The 6,600-nt window shown below is 38.7% G+C and overlaps 1 non-coding gene across 1 annotated transcript; it reads left to right on the forward strand.

The window, feature by feature from the left end:
• Nucleotides 1-5,820: 5,820 nt before the first annotated feature.
• On the forward strand, nucleotides 5,821-5,892 carry TRNAE-CUC (transfer RNA glutamic acid (anticodon CUC)). The gene has a single exon. It is a non-coding gene; the product is annotated as a tRNA-Glu (tRNA).
• The last annotated feature ends 708 nt before the right edge of the window (nucleotides 5,893-6,600 follow it).

The following is a 6,600-nucleotide window of genomic DNA, read 5'->3' on the forward strand; positions in this document are numbered from 1 at the left end:
CATCGCATTGGAATTGTAACCACAGGATAGGAATTTTAACCATCGGATAGGAATTTTAACTGCAGTATAGGAATTTTAACCGGGGGATCGAAATTGTAACCTTTGGATGGGAATTTTAACCATTGGATAGGAATTTTAAGCATCGGATCGGAATTATAACCACAACATAGGCATTTTAACCACGGGAAAGGAATTTTAACCACAGGATAGGAATTTTAACCAGAGGATAGGAATTTTAACCACAGGAAAGGAATTTTAACCATCGGATAGGAATTTTAACCACAGGATAGGAATTTTAACCATCGGATCGGAATTTTAACCATTGGATAGGAATTTTAATGTTCGGATCAGAATTTTAACAACAGGATAGGAATTTAAACCATTGGATCGGAATTTTAACCATCGCGTCAGAATTTTAACCACAGGAAAGGAATTTTAACCACAGGATAGGAATTTTAACGTTCGGATCGGAATTTTAACCACAGGAAAGGAATTTTAACCATCGGATAGGAATTTTAACCACAGGATAGGAATTTTAACCATCGGATCGGAATTTTAACCATTGGATAGGAAATTTAACGTTCGGATCAGAATTCTAAAAACAGGATAGGAATTTTAACCATTGGATCGGAATTTTAACCATCACGTCAGAATTTTAACCACAGGAAAGGAATTTTAACCATGGGATAGGAATTTTAACCACAGGATAGGAATTTTAACCATCGGATCAGAATTTTAACCACAGGATAGGAATTTTAACCATCGGATAGGAATTTTAACCACAGGATAGGAATTTTAACCATCGGATCGGAATTTTAACCATTGGATTGGAATTTTAATTATTGGATCGGAATTTTAACCATCGCGTCAGGATTTTAACCACAGGAAAGGAATTTTAACCTTTGGATAGGAATTTTAACCACAGGATAGGAATTGTAACCATCGGGTCGGAATTTTAAGCACAAGATAGGAAGTCAAACCATCGCATTGGAATTGTAACCACAGGATAGGAATTTTTACCATCGGATAGGAATTTTAACTGCAGGATAGGAATTTTAACCGTGGGATCGAAATTGTAACCTTTGGATGGGAATTTTAACCATTGGATAGGAATTTTAAGCATCGGATCGGAATTATAACCACAACATAGGCATTTTAACCACCGGAAAGGAATTTTAACCACAGGATAGGAATTTTAACCACAGGATCGGAATTTTAAGCACAAGATAGGAAGTATAACCATCGGATTGGAATTGTAACCACAGGATAGGAATTTTAACCACAGGATAGGAATTTTAACCACAGTATAGGAATTTTCACCACAGGATAGGAATTGTAACCATCGGGTCGGAATTTTAAGCACAAGATAGGAAGTCAAACCATCGCATTGGAATTGTAACCACAGGATAGGAATTTTAACCATCGGATAGGAATTTTAACTGCAGGATAGGAATTTTAACCGTGGGATCGAAATTGTAACCTTTGAATAGGAATTTTAACCATTGGATAGGAATTTTAAGCATCGGATCGGAATTATAACCACAACATAGGCATTTTAACCACCGGAAAGGAATTTTAACCACAGGATAGGAATTTTAACCACAGGATAGGAATTTTAACCACAGGAAAGGAATTTTAACCATCGGATAGGAATTTTAACCACAGGATAGGAATTTTAACCATCGGATCGGAATTTTAACCATTGGATAGGAATTTTAATGTTCGGATCAGAATTTTAACAACAGGATAGGAATTTAAACCATTGGATCGGAATTTTAACCATCGCGTCAGAATTTTAACCACAGGAAAGGAATTTTAACCACAGGATAGGAATTTTAACATTCGGATCGGAATTTTAACCACAGGAAAGGAATTTTAACCATTGGATAGGAATTTTAACCACAGGATAGGAATTTTAACCATCGGATCGGAATTTTAACCATTGGATAGGAATTTTAACGTTCGGATCAGAATTCTAACAACAGGATAGGAATTTTAACCATTGGATCGGAATTTTAACCATCGCGTCAGAATTTTAACCACAGGAAAGGAATTTTAACCATGGGATAGGAATTTTAACCACAGGATAGGAATTTTAACCATCGGATCAGAATTTTAACCACAGGATAGGAATTTTAACCATCGGATAGGAATTTTAACCACAGGATAGGAATTTTAACCATTGGATTGGAATTTTAATTATTGGATCGGAATTTTAACCATCGCGTCAGGATTTTAACCACAGGAAAGGAATTTTAACCATTGGATAGGAATTTTAACCACAGGATAGGAATTGTAACCATCGGGTCGGAATTTTAAGCACAAGATAGGAAGTCAAACCATCGCATTGGAATTGTAACCACAGGATAGGAATTTTAACCATCGGATAGGAATTTTAACTGCAGGATAGGAATTTTAACCGTGGGATCGAAATTGTAACCTTTGGATGGGAATTTTAACCATTGGATAGGAATTTTAAGCATCGGATCGGAATTATAACCACAGCATAGGCATTTTAACCACCGGAAAGGAATTTTAACCACAGGATAGGAATTTTAGCCACAGGATAGGAATTTTAACCACAGGAAAGGAATTTTAACCATCGGATAGGAATTTTAACCCCAGGATAGGAATTTTAACCATCGGATCGGAATTTTAACCATTGGATAGGAATTCTAATGTTTGGATCAGAATTTTAACAACAGGATAGGAATTTAAACCATTGGATCGGAATTTTAACCATCGCGTCAGAATTTTAACCACAGGAAAGGAATTTTAACCACAGGATAGGAATTTTAACGTTCGGATCGGAATTTTAACCACAGGAAAGGAATTTTAACCATCGGATAGGAATTTTAACCACAGGATAGGAATTTTAACCATCGGATAGAAATTTTAACTACAGGATAGGAATTTTAACCGTGGGATCGAAATTGCAACCTTTGGATAGGAATTTTAACCATTGGATAGGAATTTTAAGCATCGGTTCGGAATTATAACCACAAGATAGGCATTTTAACCACTGGAAAGGAATTTTAACCAAAAGATAGGAATTTTAACCACAGGATAGGAATTTTAACGACAGGATAGGAATTTTAATAACAGGATAGGAATTTTAACCACAGGATAGGAATTTTAACCGTCGGTTCAGAATTTTAACCACAAGATAGGAATTTTAACCACAGGATAGGAATTTTAACCATCGGATTGGAATTTTAACCATTGGATCGGAATTTTAACTATTGGATCGGAATTTTAACCATCGCGTCAGGATTTTAACCACAGGAAAGGAATTTTAACCATTGGATTGGAATTTTAACCCCAGGATAGGAATTTTAACCATCGGATTGGAATTTTAAGCACAAGATAGGAAGTATAACCATCGGATTGGAATTGTAACCACAGGATAGGAATTTTAACCATCGGATAGGAATTTTAACTACAGGATAGGAATTTTAACCGTGGGATCGAAATTGTAACCTTTGGATCGGAATTTTAACCATTGGATAGGAATTTTTAGCATTGGATCGGAATTATAACCACAAGATAGGCATTTTAACCACCAGAAAGGAATTGTAACCATAAGATAGGAATTTTAACCACAGGATAGGAATTTTAACCACAGGATCAGAATTTTAAGCACAGGATAGGAATTTTAACCACAAGATAGGAATTTTAACCACAGGATAGGAATTTTAACCACAGGATAGGAATTTTAACTACAGGATAGGAATTTTAACCACAGGATAGGAATTTTAACCACAGGATAGGAATTTTAACCACAGGATAGGAATTTTAACCACAGTATAGGAATATTAACCACAGGATAGGAATTTTAACTACAGGATAGCACCTATGTCGTGGTGATATTATTAGAGTTTCTAGCAACTGAGCACACGACTTCACAAGAAGAACAAACCAAGTTTACCCAACAACCCCTCACGATCATGAAACAGAGAGGTCCTGCTACATGCACACTCTCTGATGGGAAGGTGTGGAATGCAATTCATGTCGCACCTGATATTCAAACCACAAAATGGACTTGCTGCTGAAGTCTGACAGGTTTTGTGGTAACTCTGACCAACAAATGCCTCCACAAGTCTTTGCCCCAGGTGTTTGCCGTGGGACCAGACATCGTCAAGCTCCTGAATGGACGAAGGACTTTGTCATGTGACATGTTTACCTTCAATCACATGCTGACTATATTATTTGTTTTTCATTGCAAAGTGTTGATACGTAATTAAGCAGTTGTGATCATCTTCACCAAAAAGGGATATGTGGTATGGTGATTCAGTATTCAGGATATTTACCATCAACAACATGTTTGCATTATTATTTGTTTTTTTTCATAACTCGAGTTGTTGATAGCTTTTCGAAAAAAGGAACATGTGGTATTGTGTGTTGTCTCAATCTGAAGGAAGGAATTATGTCTCGGAAATGATGAGGCAGAACCGGAGGTGACGTGTGAGAAGGTGTGGAAAGGACATGGAAGAGAGGTCTTTAAACCGTTTCGCTGAAGAACCTGTGCGTCTGTTGCCATGATTATTCAACAATAATCCCGAACATTTCCTCCCTCCACTTCCCACCGTCACGTGACTTCCCTTTCCTCTCTGTCCTTCAGCAATGTTCTTCTTCTCCCATTAAAATAATATCCCACAACTCTTCTTTATCACTTCACACAATGCATATTAATCACATTTCATAAACAATTATGAAATTGCCAATAATATTTAATAATTTAATATTTAATGCATAATATTATTTAATATATAATTTAATATAATATTATTAATAATAATTTCTGGTGAAACTGCCAAAATCAAGACTCTCTGCTCACCTTCACTCTTTCATTCCTCTTTTTTCCGACCTCTGGAACAAATTCCCTCACTCTCATCAATCCCACTCCTCCCTCCAGGTCTTTAAAACAGTTGTTCACCATCATCTCTGATCTTACCCCATCCAAAACCTTGATCTTTTCTACCCCTGTCTCCCGCTCCCTTATGTGACCCCAGATCCACTTTTTTGAAATACCGGCTTCTTCCCTGGAAGTGGTTGCTGTATTCATGTGTTTTATACCTCGATTCCCACGCCTCCTCCCCCCAAGCCCTCTCCCTCCCACAGATCTCCCGATGTTCCTGCTCTCAAATGTTGTACTCGTGTGCTTCCCCCTCTCTCCCCATCTTGTCTCCCACTCCCTTTATTTCGTCTCATGTGCCCGTTCCTGGAAGTCCGAGTCATACCAAAGACAATTTTAACCTTTTGTGTGATTAATGTTAGCTCTTGCACGAGCCTGGATCTTCTCGACAAAAATTTTTTTTTTAAACAATTCACTTCTGATAAAAAAAAATTATTTACCCATTCCATCTCTCATTACATCATTCAATGTTCCTCCTTGTGCAGGTACAGGTGTGCAGGCTGTATATAACTCCAAGCACAACCCCACATCTGCCCCTTCCACCAATTTCCCCTTAAACCTGAAAAATTGTACTGATTTTGCCTCCATAATGTGAGAAGAAAATGTTTCTCTTTAAATGACCAAATCATATTGATTTGAGCGAATGTTTCAACAATAAGAGTTCCGGTATTTCATTTACTCACGAATAGTAACCAGGTGTGCATGTGCAGGAAGGTAAAAGGTTGTTGTTACGTTTGTGGTGGATCAAAAACTCGGAGTGTTTCACAAAGTCAGTCTCATTCATTCTCCAGGTCGTGTATTTCAAGCGTCTCATTCTCCTTCGTGTGCCTGTGTCCTTTCCAACCAACCACGTGATTTTCATTTATTAACACCTGATTTCCTCCAGTTACATCAACTAATGTGTCTCCCTGGTGGTCTAGTGGTTAGGATTCGACGCTCTCACCGCCGCGGCCCGGGTTCGATTCCCGGTCAGGGAACATTCTTTATTTCTAAACCACAATTTTAACCGTTGGTAATTTAACCACGACATTATTTTTTAACCACATTCAATCTTGCTTGTTGGAGCGTCTATTTATCAGTCTGGAAGGTCGATGGTTCAAATCCCTGCTCTGAGTCTGGAAGGTCGGTGTTTTAAATCCCTGCTCTGAGTCTGGAAGGTCGGTATTTCAAATCCCTGCTCTGAGTCTGGAAGGTCGGTGGTTCAAATCCATGCTTTGAGTCTGGAAGGTCGGTGGTTCAAATCCCTGCTCTGAGTCTGGAAGGTCGGTCGTTCAAATCCCTGCTCTGAGTCTGGAAGGTCGGTGGTTTAAATACCATGCTCTGAGTCTGGAAGGTCGGTGGTTCAAATCCCTGCTCTGAGTCTGGAAGGTCGGTGGTTTAAATCCATGCTCTGAGTCTGGAATGTCGGTGGTTTAAATCCCTGCTCTGAGTCTGGAAGGACGATGGTTTAAATCCATGCTCTGAGTCTGGAAGGACGATGGTTTAAATCCATGCTCTGAGTCTGGAAGGTCGGTCGTTCAAATCCCTGCTCTGAGCCTGGAAGGTCGGTGGTTTAAATCCCTGCTCTGAATCTGGAAGGTCGGTGGTTCAAATCCCTGCTCTGAGCCTGGAAGGTCGGTGGTTTAAATCCCTGCTCTGAGTCTGGAAGGTCGGTGGTTCAAATCCCTGCTCTGAGTCTGGAAGGT

The sequence above is a fragment of the Myxine glutinosa genome, chromosome 1 (genome assembly GCF_964187855.1).
Source record: "Myxine glutinosa chromosome 1, kmMyxGlut1.1, whole genome shotgun sequence".
NCBI classification, from domain to species: Eukaryota; Metazoa; Chordata; class Myxini; order Myxiniformes; family Myxinidae; genus Myxine; species Myxine glutinosa.